Genomic DNA, 14,595 nt, shown 5'->3' with positions numbered 1-14,595 from the left:
CACACACACACACACACACACACACACACACACACACACACACACACGTTTCCTACTGATTTGATTATGCTTACTTTCTCCTCCCTGGCCTAATATTCCCTTCCTGCCTGAATGTGGACCCAGTTGGTTTGGGTCGTCCTCCTGCCTGCCCTGGCTCGTTGGACCTTGGGCACATGTGAATTTTGTAGCTTTTTTCACTCCTCTGTTCTTCCTCCAGAGGAGAACCTCCCCACTCTGCCTTCTTGGCCTCAAGAGCAAGATGGATCCCAGACACCCCTCCTGGACTCCAAGGAGAGGAAGGCATTCAAGCAGTCAATTAATGTCCTTACCAAAACTCCAGTACAAAGCACATGACTATAAGCAAGCCTGAGGGAGCAGGGGGCAGAGACCTAACTCTTGCTCATATTTCTGTTACTTTCTGTGAGGGCCAACGGGCCCCTCCTACCACTCATGTAATATGTAATTTAAACATAATCCCAGTTTGATTTTCTTTCATTACACTGGTAATACCTAAATGTAATCTCCCTGTAAAATAATTTAAAACAATACTGATACACTAAAGCTGCAACACCCCATTTCCAGTCCCCTCCCCATAAGTAGCTGATAACCAAATCAGTTTGGTGTACTTCTTTCTATTTACATATGTTAAGTTAAATAAGTGGTTCTCAAGGCAGGAGAGGATTTTGCAACCCAGGTGACATCTGGCAATATCTGAAGACATTTCTCGTTGTCAAAACTGGGAAGTGATAACATCCAGTGAGTAGAGGTCAGTGATACTGCTAAACATCCTGTAATGCACAAGACAGCCCCCACAACAAAAATTACCTGGCCCAAAATGTAATAGTGCCATAGCTGAGAAATTCTGACTTAAACTATATGAAACTACTAATGTCTAAACAATTCTGACCTTCAAAAAGGCAATTTTATATGGTACACTCTAATAAAGATTATATATATATATTTTTTAGAGAGAGAAAAATTATATATAAGGGAGAAAAATAATATATATTTTAAAGAGAAAATAGTATAATTATATAATATCTAATAAATAATATAATTATATTATGCTATAATACTACATATAGTATTATATATTATATATTAATATATATTATACTGGCATTATTATTTATTAATATATTATATAAATAATATGCAAATATAATTATATTTACATGTGATATAATTAAATGTATTGTTGTGTATTATATATTAAAATATATATTATATATAAATTTTTTTAAGAGAGAGTGCATGAGCGGGGGTGGGGGGTTGTGCAGGGAAGTTGCAGAAGGAGATGGAGAGAGAGAATCTCAAGCAGGCTCCACATGCAAGGCTCGATCTCACAACCCTGAGATCATGACCTGAGCTGAAATCAAGAGTGGGATGCTTAACCAACTGAACCACACAGGTTCCCCTTGTTTGTGGCTGTTTTACATAAATGCATTAGACCATATGTCTTACTATGCAACTTTCTTTTTTTCCTTTAACAATATGCCCAGCAGATTCTCCATGCCAGGAACCAGAGCTCTGTCTGATTCTTTTCTAACTGCTGTAAGGTATTCATTGCTGAGAAGGCACCTTGTGGTCCTTTAACCAGTCCTTTTTCAGAGGGATGTGGCTATTTCCAGTTCCTCACTGCTGTAAACCATACTGCAATGAGCATCCTGACCCTTTCCCTTCTCCCCACACTGGTTAGGTCTCAGGTAGATCTGAGAGAGGAAGGGGCTCTCCCCTGAGGGAGGGCAGAGAGTCTGCTTCCTCTCTTGATCCTCCTGTAGTTGCTTGTTGCCCCTCCTGGCAGTGACCATTTCATGCTACAAGCATTTACCAGAGAGCGGTGTGAATTCTGAAAGCTGTTTGTTAGACTTTCTACCCTGATATTCTCCTGGGGTGGGTAAAGGGCTCAGGAAGGGATTTATACCACTTGCCTGCCTTCCAGGCCTTCTCCAAGCTGCTGGGAGTTTCTGTCACACCTCTTTGAAACCTACTCAGATGTCAACACATCACTCAGCAAAACAACCCCCCCCACATACATTTTCTAAGCATCCAGTATCAATCTATCCAAAGAACCAGAGCCAGAAGAAACCTTTGCTTTTCCACAAATGGCTTAAGGGTATTAATTATCATGGAAAACTACATGCAGACTGTTCAGAGACAAAAAGACACCCCTCCTCACGTGTTCCAAGAGAATAGTATATTGTCATCTGAAAGAGTAATTTATTTCCACATAATTGGCTCTATAAAGGGCATCTTCAGTGTCTAATTCCCTAAATAACTCAAGGCCTATTGTTGCTAGTTCTGACCCCACAGGGGAAGGAGAGCTGTAATTAATTGACTCATTTTTGATTAATGCATTCCAGCTTTCCTTGACTTCCACTCTTCTAGGAGAAAATTGGCCAACCCTGTGACTCCATTTTCAAGGACCTAATTCATTTAAAATAAACAAATCTGGGTGATAAGCAAGACATTGGTTATTCATGGGATACCCCTGGAGGCTACACTTCCCTGTGTGTCCTGTATACCTCAGAAGACTATTTGAGAGAGGGACTTTGCTTGCTCTCGGCAATAAGATCTTTAATATGCAGTGAGAGAGGGCTTTTGTTGTTTTGTTTGTTTATTTTTAGTTTCCTGGTTTATTTAACTGTGGTACCTAAAGGAGGTCGGAAGGGAAGAAGGGAGGGGAAGAAAGAAAGAAAAGACAACCTCAAAAAGCAGTTTAAGTGGCCTCACCTCTCCACATAGTATAAGGCTACCTATTTTGGATCACACCCAACCAACGTATTTTTATGAGCGAAGACTATAATGAAGCACAAACTACAAACTTTTTTTTCTTGGTTATTTGTGAACATCCTATTGTGTCCTTTTAATATCTCTTATTGGAGCTCAGATTCATAGAAAAGAGAAACTCAATGACTTGGAAACCCAAACATAGTTCTTTAATCATCCAATGCCATTTTTTAAAGCAAGACTAGATATGCTAGGCGCCCCCTCATTTTCCTATATCCCCTATTTCTCTATCAAAACCACATGATCCCATGTGCCCCATTCTCTGTCTTGCTAGATAATTGAATTCATATTTAGATAATCATGCTCCTCACACCTCCCGTGAATGAATTATGTTTACCAGTTCCAAGTTTTATTATTCCAAGGGGAAATACATTGGTGTCTTTAATAGGCACCCTGATAAATCCTCTATTACCCTATTATTCTATTTCAAAGTCATCATTCTATTCCCCTCCCAACTCTTTCTCAGGTCTATGATGACTGGATTGGACTTTCAGCTCTTATACATTTCTTTATACACCCTGGACAATCCCAGTGTGACCTCAGGATCTCCAAAAGCAACAGATACGGTCTTCAGTGTAAAGATAATAGCTAGAGCCTTTCAGGACCTCCTGAAACAATGACAACCTCCAAATGACAAAACTTCAAATGAGTAGTAGTTCATGTGTCAGTTGATACCTATAGGAACCCAGTGAGGAAAATGGTCAATGGGGAGGTCATTCACATCCTGCTTCACGAAGCTTACTTAGACGTATTTTTACATTTTATAGATGAGAAAACGGGATCAGGAGTAAGTATCCACCTTCATGCAACCCAGTCAATGACACAAATTCTCACTGACAGCAAATTTGTAATTCTTTTTTGTTGAAACTGATTCAGTTTAAAAAAAAAAATGAAACATGCAGCTTGAAGAATCAGGGACATAAGGGGGTAAGGCAGGAATGGTACATCAGTGCCTAGAAACTCCAAATTGATGATAATGCTCTGGGAAACCTTACAAGTAGTTCCAAAGCCTCTTGGGTACTCACCTTAGCAGGATCCTCACCTCTCACAGTTTTAAAGACCTAAAATCCTAGCAGATGCCTCAAACCCTTGACATAGTCATTGTTACCTCTCTACAGCAAAAGATCACAAACTTGGGCTACACCTGAGGATCACCTGGGAAGCTTTTAACAAATACAAATGTCCAGTTCCCAAGAGATGCTGATTTAGGTAGTCTGGGGTAGGACCCTGGCATCAATATTAATTAAAAACCTCTCAGATGATTCTCATGGTCAGCCAGGGCTGAGAACCACTGGTCCACAGGCATCCTCGGCCTACAGCTACTATTAATGGTCAGGAAAGCTCCTACTCTCTCTTTTCTACCTCTCTTAGGACCTATCCTCTCAAGTTCCCTCTGATAATTCTATGAAAGCCTTCCAAAATTGCCTTCTCCAGATTCTTTCCAATTAATAAATGTGAGCTTTTTCACAGGGAGTGGAGAATAGCAAGAGGACTGCAGACAAAGGGAAATTTTGCATTATTACTTAATATTGGAAATTTATTTAGCACCCACAATGTGCTGAAATAAAGGATTTTGAGATTGCCTCATCTGGTTTTCAGCAGCTATGAGCACAGTTAGTCATGTGGTTTTATATCCCTCTATTTAACTGCCTGTGAAGTTAATAGGTAGATGCAATGCTGGAGTTGAGCTGGTTCAACTCTGAACTCAATATTCAGCTTCTAAAGAAATGAGAAGTTTTTGCCTCTAAGACTGCAAAAATCCAATTAAGTATCACTTTCCCCTGCTGCTAGATAGACTTAGACCCTGGAAGTAATGTTAACGATACCACATGAACATCCAGAACAATCACCATGCCTCTTTTACTTAAATCACACCCCAGCCAGCAATTAAACAGAAAGCACAAGAATATTAATGCAACCCCCTGGCTTTCAGTTGTCAGACAAAATACTACAAGAGGCAGGGGATGATGTGGGCCAGACAATAAATTTAAAAAGAAAAATGTACCATTATTCTGTTTTCTTTTTCAAAGAGGAGGCATTCAAGGTCAGCAAAACAGATTACACAGATATTTTCCTAAAAGATGTCCTTTGGGATCCACTGCCCCAACCTATGTGCCCCTCCATGTGTTCTCCACTGTAATTAAGATATATGTGCTTTTCTGGGCTTTCGAAGTTGCTGACAGACAGCTCAGCTGCCAACAAAGCGTAAATTGCTAAAGGCAGATGCTCAATGTTAGATGGTGCCCCAGGCAATGCCAGAGTGTGCTGCTTCACCTGGACCCAGTCAGACTACAAAGCAGGGTGTCAAACAGTTTCAAGATAAATAAAAATTGACATTTGATCCAGACTGCTATTTTTCCTTTAAAAGGTGGGGATGAAAGTGTATTCCCAAAACTGAGCAATTTCATCTGGTATTGGCACTTGCCCCACCAAGCCCTAACAAGTCAAGCCTCCAAACGTCCTCTGGTAACTCTTTACTCCTCAGAGTGATTTAGGATGGGCTTGATTCCATTTCTGTTCTAAAGCATGAGCCTGGCTCCTCACAATTAAAAAAATTAATTAATTAATTAATTTAAAAAATAGGGTTCCTGTGATGGACTGAATTGTGTTCTCCCAAAATTCATATGTTGAAATCCTAACACCCAATACCTCAGAATGTGACTGCATTTGGAGATGGGAACTTTCAAGAAGTGATTACATTAAAATGAGGTCATTAGAGTGGGGCCTAATCTAAGCTGACTGCTATCCTTATAAAAAGAGGATATTTGGACACATAAAAGAGACACCACGGATACACTCACACAGAGAAGAGACCACATGAGGACACAGTAAAAAGACAGCCACCTGGAAGCCAAGGAGAGAGGCATCAAGAGAAACCAAACCTGTCAACACCTTGATCTTGGACATCCAGGCTCCAGACCTGTAAGAAAATAAATTTCTGTTGTTTAAGCCATCCACTTCGTGGTGTTTTTGTTACGGCTGCCCTAGCAAACTAATACAGTGGCCCCTATATTGTAATTAAAACATTGAATTGACATACAAATCAGAGAGCGCTAATCTTTTTGTGGTCAAAGAAGACTGAGTAAGAAACTTCAAGAGTATTCACTGTGAGGAGAGCTGGTATTCCTACAGTGACATCTTGAGCCACACCTGTTCATAAATATAAGGAATCCCAGCCAGCCTTGGAACATATTCTTGGGTCTTTGCTAGACCTTGAAGCATCTGAACTCAATCACAAAAGTGACAGTATTTCACAGACCAGGACAATGCTCCATTTTGGCTAGTGGGGGGCTGAGGAGGTGTCTCATAATCCTTATCTATCAGTGGTTAAAAGTGATAAAGTCAATTATTTCTGAGAACTTTAAGGTGAAGTGCCCTCAGAAGAGTCTGTTGTCATCCCTGGAACTCAAGAAAAGCTGGGCAGGGGGCGGGGGGGCGGTGAGCAGCAACAGCCCAGAGCTGTGGAGGACTGGCCCCCAGCTCACAAATGACCGGGGGCCTGAGAGAAGAATGTCTCAGAGACCTGTCACACATTCAGACTCTGCCTCCAGAAGGGGACCCCCACCTCAGACTCTAAGGTTACTTCTGCAACACTAAAACCTTCTTACAAAACTTTATTGCTATCTCATACTTATTACTCTTATTATTCCCCAAACTTGTCTATATGTACCAACCAGAAAATATCTGCCAAATATAAGTTCTAGTGCTGGAGTTGGGATGAAGGGGTGGGGTGTGGGCTGGGGGGCCTATATCAGCCTGAATGAGACACACACAGCAGAGTCATTACCATATTTAATCTTCCAAAGTATTGTCTCATCAGATTTGCACAAAACTTTCCTGACTTCCTAGAATGAACATCTTTGGTGCTACAAGTCACAAGACAGGTTCACAGCTGAGCCAACTTCTTGCCATTAATAGTCCCAACAGGGTCTCTTATATGAGCTACCTACTCTACCTGTCAAGTGACTCCTTTTCAATTTAAACAATTTCTACTGCTTAGAGTTTTCTGCATTAAATTACATTAAAATATAAGCTGGCCTCATTTTGTTCTATAATTTCTCTCCTTGTTTTTCCTTGGATTTCCATTATAGTTTTAAATATTATTCTTTGTTTTGATTAATCTTCAGTTTGTCACCACTTCTAAACTTTAATTTTCAGTTTCTGGACTCCACATCACTGGCTAATCCTTAGACAAGAGGAAAATGAACCTTTGACTACATCAAAGAGGTCCTATTTGAAGGATCCCTGAAGATCACCTTAAAAGGTCATTTTGTGTTGTGCACATCCACACAAACACACACACAAGTATACATGTCCCATTTGCCAACTTTGAAGTTGGCTTCTCTGTATACAAGGCTTCCTTCAAGCAGAACCTCCTTGTATTATTTTCCTTGAGGAAAAAGTGCTTTCTTCTTTACACTTCTTGGAAATTCATTCTTCTGAGAACACTTAATGTGGGGAGGAGGGGTACCTAAATTCTTTGAAACACTTTTTTACTGGTTTATAATTTCTTTTTGATTCAAGTCCATTTTATTTCCTTGTTGATTCTCTACTACTTTAGTTTCATCATTGCCAGCATAGGGTATGGCAGCAGTAAAGAGGCAATTATCTCGGCAAGCTGTCTCACAAACATCAAATATTTCTTCACCCATCTGATTTACTCTTATCTCACTTCCCAAACATCCTGACAAATCCTTCTCAAAGCTGGATGCTTTCCTTAGCACATATGTCCTCAGTTTCTAAGAATCTGTCCTTTTATCTTCCTAACAAACATCTTCCTTCCCAGACAAAGCTGCATCATCCAATACATATCTTGTCAGTATAACTAGATTTATATATACATGTATGTTTTTATTTCCTGGACTTTCTCGTGTTAACAGAAGCTATCCTATTTATCTGAAATATGCAAAATCTTCCCTCTGTTTTTCCTAGACACTTCCTAGTTGTGGTAATTCAGATAAATAAGATTGATCTCACCTGAGCATTACAAAAAAAGCCAGTGAGGGCGCCTGGGTGGCTCAGTTGGTTAAGCGACTGCCTTCGGCTCAGGTCATGATCCTGGAGTACCGGGATCGAGTCCCGCATCAGGCTCCCTGCTCAGCAGGGAGTCTGCTTCTCCTGCTTCTCCCTCTGACCCTCTTCCCTCTCGTGCTATCTCTCATTCTCTCTCTCAAATAAATAAATAAAATCTTTAAAAAAAAAAAAAGCCAGTGAGAGAAGTACTATTGTGATCATTCTACATTAAGTATCTGAAGGCTCAAAAAAGAGTATTCACTTTCCCAAAGTAGTGAAGCCAGAACCCAAATCCAGGCAGTGGTACCAAAACCTATATTCTTTACTTCAGGTCTGAATATCATGATTGGGGAAGGCAGGATGTTTAAGTGATCAGATGAACCATCTATTGATACAAGGTTAGGAATGGACCAAACACCCAATACAACATCCACTCAAAGCAACCAAAGGGAAGCATGGCTGGATGATAACTGGACAAAGAAATTGAAACTCAGTAACTGCATCATGCTATGTGAGGAAATAATATGCTCACAAAAAGAAGGTTGTTACATCTGTTTGTTATCTATAAAAAGAAGTCAAAAAGAAAAACCTCATCAGTGTGTGACCATCACTATCCAGGGTAGAGACTGCTCAGGCTTAGATCCAGAGGTTTTATGAAAACTAGTATGGCAGGCAGATGCCTCCAGACCAGACTAAGAGCACTTCACACCAGAACTAATCACCCCAACGCCACACCAGAGACATGCAGGGCTACTCCAGGAGGAGTGAAATCTTCCTCAGGAAACCAAGGCCAGAAGTTGATGGGTGAGTATCCCAGGGGCTATTAAAAGCATTTGGCATATGTTATCTCATTTAATCATTTCAACAACCCTATGAAGTATTATTATCTCCAAATTGAGGTATACCTAGATCTAAGTTCACAAATAAGAAAGAAATAGTTTCAACTCTGTACTTGAGGTAAATGTACTGACTTTTGGGGGTTGATTGGTTGCGTGTGTGTGTATCTGTGGGCAGTGAAGTGGAGAATCCCATGCCCCCAAATCTGCTTGAGAGAATCTATTAGTATTTGAGAAATATAGCCCAGAACTCCATCCATGGTTCTACAGGGGACCAACAGAAAACTCCGTCTCCAGAAGAAACCAGAAAAGTTCATGTTCCATAAACAAGAGACTTAATGGAAAGTCTGACCTGATTTGAATCACCCTTGCACTGATCTAAAGCTTTCTCTAGATGACTTGGGAAGTTTTAAAAATACTGAGGTCTGCCCAACCCCCCCACCCCCACCCAGACCCAAGATTCTAATTTAATTGGTCCAGGGTGTGGCAAAGCACAGGGGATGTTTTAAAGCTCCCCAGTGGTTCCAGTGTGCAGCCACAGGTGAGAAACACAAGGAGTCTTTCAGATTCCTTCGTCAAGGAAAAGATTGGCCTCCAGAAGCTGAGAGGGTACACTCAGAGAGGGGCACTGGTTAGCTGGAAGGGGAGAGACGGATGGGGAATGCAGGTAAGTTGGTCAAGAATAAAAGGTTCATAGCCCAAAGCTCTCATTTTCCTTCGTTCCAAAAATCTTAACAGGTATAGCAAGAAATACTGAGTAAGCAGAGATATTATGTTTATTTACCAAACTGACAATGCTGTATCATACTACCTACTGGCATTGGTGAAAAATCAGTGGTAGGGCCCTCTCATTGACTGCAGATTGAAGTCAAACTCTACGGCCTTTAGGGAAGGAGACTTACCAGTATGTACCAAGAGCCTTAACAATGTCCATAGCCTTTATATCTGCCTAAAAGAAAGTTACAGAAGGAGATGTACCAAATTAACAGAGGTTTTCTCTGGGTCATAGGGTTTCAGGTGAATTTTATTTATGTTTTCATAGACCTCTATGATTTCTGTCTTTTACACAATGAGCATGTATTGCTTTGGGGGAAAACAATGAAATATAAAAATAATGTTTTATTAAAAGTTTTGCATCTTTGACATGACTATTATACTAGTGTACTTCCCACAGATTTCCTCCCCACCACTCTAATTTTTCTTCTTTGGTCTCATAAGTCATATGCCACCAGATATAAGTGCACATTGTTCCCTGTAGAACCGAGCATGGAGCCTTGGACTGTGTTTCTCAAATACTGCAGGATCTCTCAAACAGATCTGGGGGCACAGGATTCTCCATTTCTCTGTCTACAGATATACACATATACAAAAAAAAAGAAAGAAAGAAAAAAGTCAGCACATTTCAAAATGTTTTGTTCAATAAGATTACCTCATTCCAAAGCCCAAACATTCATTAAGAACATGGACTGTGGAGTCAGAAGTCTTGGAATCCAAGCAGTGTGAACTTGGGAAAATTGATATTTCTGTGCCTCAGTTTTCTAAAATGTAAAGCAGGGTTGAGAAGAAAAACTACCTTAGGGGCAGAAATGACTTGCATTGAGTGTAGTGGATTTCAGCCTTTGTTCTGCCACTTGAGAGCTGTTCCACCTGAGGCATACCTCAGCCTCCCTGAGCTTCAGATTCCTCATCAGTAAAAGTGGGATGATCATAATAAACCTACCCCTCTCACCTTAGTGTGAGCACCGAGACAGTGTATGAAAACTCTAAAGGGCTATGTAAATGTCACTTAATTATTTTTACAGAAGTTTTTATTTCATTCTGTCAAATTTCATCCACTCAGCACTACCACCCCCACAATGACTGTATGGGAGCCAAGTACAGGGTTGTGCTGCTTGCATTTTTTAGGAAAGCAAAGCAGCCCAGAGCCTTCAACTCCCCTCATCACTGTCAAAACAAAGAAGTAACTTTGGCAGCATTTCAACCCCATGATGTGTGCTAAGCCCCAGGAACCTGGAAAGGCACGGCTATCCAGTCACACCCCTGAGGTGACTGCTGAACTTTGTGGATTTTAAATAGAAACCAACACAGTTCTGCCTAGACAAGCCATGCTGCCATAGTAGGCATGGATATAACTCTGCAACACTTGAGATTTTTTTGATGTCACATTTCTACAGCTCTCTAAAACAAATATAAACTGCCCTGAACACTCACCCACTAAGAACTGGCAGGAATTTAATCTCTGTCATTATATCAATGACCTACTCCCCTCTCTGGGATCTTACAAGATTCCCCAACTAACAGGGCACCAATGCAAAGGACATGGGCCCCAATCCAATGTGGCTTCTGCTCCCTGAAACTTCAGTCAATCCCTAGATCTCCAGCTTTAAGGGAATTCTGTTCTGCATGGACTCAGGGAGACTCCTAGTCCAGGCGTATGGAACATAAGACCACAGACTCAGATTGTAAACAAACTTTGTCATCTTCTATCCAGGGAGGCAAGAAGATCAGGAGTCCTCACAGCCAGACGCTGGATAATCACCATACCTAGTTTCTTAACAGAGCAAAATTACAGACTTTCTCTTGCATCCTGGTACCAACTTAATATCTGCTGAAGAATAGCTTTGTGGTTGGCAGAGGAGGGTCTTGGCCACTCAGGTGAGAGGAAAGTTACATTATACTCTAGGGAGGGGGAGAGGAGGTACCCTCTGGTCATATCTTAGCAACCCACAAAAGAGCTATTTGTAAGGGATGCTGATAGCATGGTTTGAAAGAGGACAGAGTTTTTGTCCAGTAAGACATTCAGGATCCACCATTTTACTGAGATTAACATTTTCTCTAACAGTTTATGTAACATGAAGTTTTGTCTATTTAAGGGGTTGGGAAAGCAAAAATCCTCTAAGGACTACTTCCTGACAGGAAACTTCATAATTAAATTGTTCCAAAATGGAGATTAAAGTTATGTGCTGGCTTTCTGTTCCCTGACTTGCTTTCCCATCAACGATTTTCCCCAAGCAGCTACAAATCAGATGGTTCCCTACTTAAAACCCAGCACAGGCCTCCCATTGGGTTAGAATAAAATCCAAATCCTTTCCACGAGGTGGTCTCTGTTACCTCTCCAAGTTTGTTTCCCTATTGTTCTCTCCCCCGACACACAACCCCATTCACTTTGCTCCAGACACTCCAACCTCCTTGTTATTTTTACAATACTCAGGCGTAAGCTGTCTCAGGGCCTTTGGACTTGCTGTTCCCTCTGTCTAGAATGTTCTTAGCCCAGGTATCTGCACAGTTTTTACTTTACTTCAGTCAGGTCTTTACTCAGATATTACCTTCTCATGAGGACTTCCCTTACCACCCTTCCTAAAATATCAACCAACACACACACCCATGTATGCATTTACTTTCTAACCCTTTCCACGCTTTATTTTTCCACATGATACTTAGCACTAACATACCATATATTTTACATATCAATCTTTTTTGTCTATTTTGTTCACTATTGTCTCCTCAGTTACCTATCATAATGCTTAGCATATAGTATGTGCTTAACAAATATTTGTTGAATGAATGACTTCATGTGCCTGCCTACTCATCATTCAGATCTCAACTCAAATGTTGCCTCCTCTAAGAGGTCTTCCCAAACATGTCTAGTTAAAGATGCCCAAACTCCCCACATGCACTATTTTGTATTCTCTTTAGCATAGATTATCTTATTTACTTGCTTATAGATTTATAGTCTGTATCCCAACCCTAGAATGGGAGCTTTCTGAGGACAGAGGCTTTGTCTACCTTGTTTATAACTATATCTTTGACACCCAGAATAATTCTGGGCTTTTAAGAATGCTCAGTAAAGGGGCACCTGGGTAGCTCAGTTGGTTAAGCATCTGCCTTCGGCTCAGGTCATGGTCCCAGGGTCCTGGGATCGAGCCCCGCTTTGGGTTCCCTGCTCAGCAGGAAGCCTGCTTCTCCCTCTCCCACTCCCCCTGCTTGTGTCACCTCTCTTGCTGTGTCTCTCTCTGTCAAATAAATAAAATCTTCAAAAATAGTAATAAAATAAATAAATAAAAAAGAATGCTCAATAAATATCTGATAAATGAATGAATGGCAAAAGGAAAAAGATCTAAGCAGGTGAATAAGCTGATCTTCTGAATAAAGTTGTGGATGCAAACCAATTAATTTTTAGGGGAACTAAATTGCTCGGTCACATTTCAGTTATAGTCATAACAAATTTACAAATTAGGAAGCTGAAGGCTCCCATCCATGGGCTCCATTCCCCTAATAAGTAAACTGTGGTAACTGGACTAGATATGGAATAATAGTCCCTTCTGGTTTGAACAAAAATAAAAAACCCTCATGGACCTTATAGTCTAGCAAAGAAGATAGACAATAAGCAAATAAGCACATGTGTGGTGAATATCTGCATGGGGCTTATAAGCATATAACACAGGGCTCAGTAGAGTTGGAAGGCAGATGTGGCTATGGAAGACCACTTTGAAGAAGCTATTTTAAGTATTTGTTCCAAAGAGACCTAAAGTAGCTGGTAAAGGGGGATCATGGAGGAGAGCTGGCAAAGACCACTGCCAGCAGAGGGAGGAGCATGAAAAGCCCTGGGGTGGAAGCCCTCCATGCTAGATTCAGAGGGTAGCAGGTGTATCAGAAAAGGTAGGCAGGGCCAGATCATGCAGGGCCTAGTCCATTATGGCAAGGATTTGGGATGTTATCCCATGTGCAGTGGGAAGCCTCTGGAGGGATTTAAATAGGGGAATGTCGTTAAAAGATCATCTACCCGCAGGAGAGATTGAGAATGGATGGGAAGAAGGTGACAGTGGAGTCAGCAGACCAGTTGGGAGGCTGGGGCAATAATCTGGGAGTAGGACAATCCCAGACCAAGGTTGCAGCAGTGGGATTCCAGAAGAAACTGGTGACTGATAGGTGACAGAAGATAAAAAGAACAAAAGTGCAAAGAATACTTGGCATTTCTTTGCAACACGGTGAATGTTGTTACTTACTGAGATCAAGATACTACAAAGAAAGTCAGATTTGAAGGAACGTATGCTTAACTCAATTTAGGCCAGGTAGGCATCCAAATAGAGGAGCCAAATAGGTAGTTGGATATAAACAGGACTGGAGCTCAGTAAAAGTCTGGGCTGTGTTGTCTCCTAGATGACAAGACTAAGATTAACAGATTCTAGAAGATTCTAAGAGCCAGTATTAATCCAATAGTCGGCAACTTCACCGTTAGCTCATGTGAGAAGTGATATAAGCTTCCTGAAAAGCAAAGAGGCTTAGGGTCCTTAATATGTCCTCCCATATGCCTAAGGATAACCAGGTAATGATTTATCCTGGGCTCTCTAAGAGTAGAGATAATGCCTTATCAAACAAAGATCCACATGTCATGGTGAAATTGAATTATAGCAGCTTCTATTTATTGATCCAGTACCATGTGATAAGCCATCCACACTTGTAATATGAGGATAATCATTGTTAGTAGTTGTTGATATAGCCCTCAGTTCGTGTTAACTATCCTTTTGTTGTTACTGTTGTGCATGATCTCACTCAATCCTCAGGACCACTCTTCGCTGTAATCATGATGATCATATCCATTTTATACAGGAAGAAACTAAGTTTCAGAAAAGTGAAGGACTTGCCCAAGATTATTCAAGGAGGGAACGGAAATGCCATGATGCAGAACCAGACTTGCCTGACCACAACCTGCTCCTAATCCAGGCAACAAGTTTCCAGAAAGTTCACCCAGCAGATGGTCTTTTTCTTTCCCTGAGGCTTAGGAAACAATATCCAAGGCGAAAGAACGAACCATGCTGGTAAGCCCCTAATTATCCTGTCCATACGGTCGCTTCATACTAAGAAATGGGGTCTGGAAAGATGCCATTAGCAGAAAAATGTCTACCTTACAGTTATACAGTAGACCTGCCAAAAATCAAAGTTCTCCAGCCTATGT

Source organism: Callorhinus ursinus, unplaced genomic scaffold (assembly GCF_003265705.2).
Source record: "Callorhinus ursinus isolate GAN/ISIS: 27379988/994484 unplaced genomic scaffold, GSC_fseal_2.0 scaffold12, whole genome shotgun sequence".
Taxonomy (NCBI): domain Eukaryota; kingdom Metazoa; phylum Chordata; class Mammalia; order Carnivora; family Otariidae; genus Callorhinus; species Callorhinus ursinus.
This window is presented reverse-complemented; position numbering follows the sequence as displayed.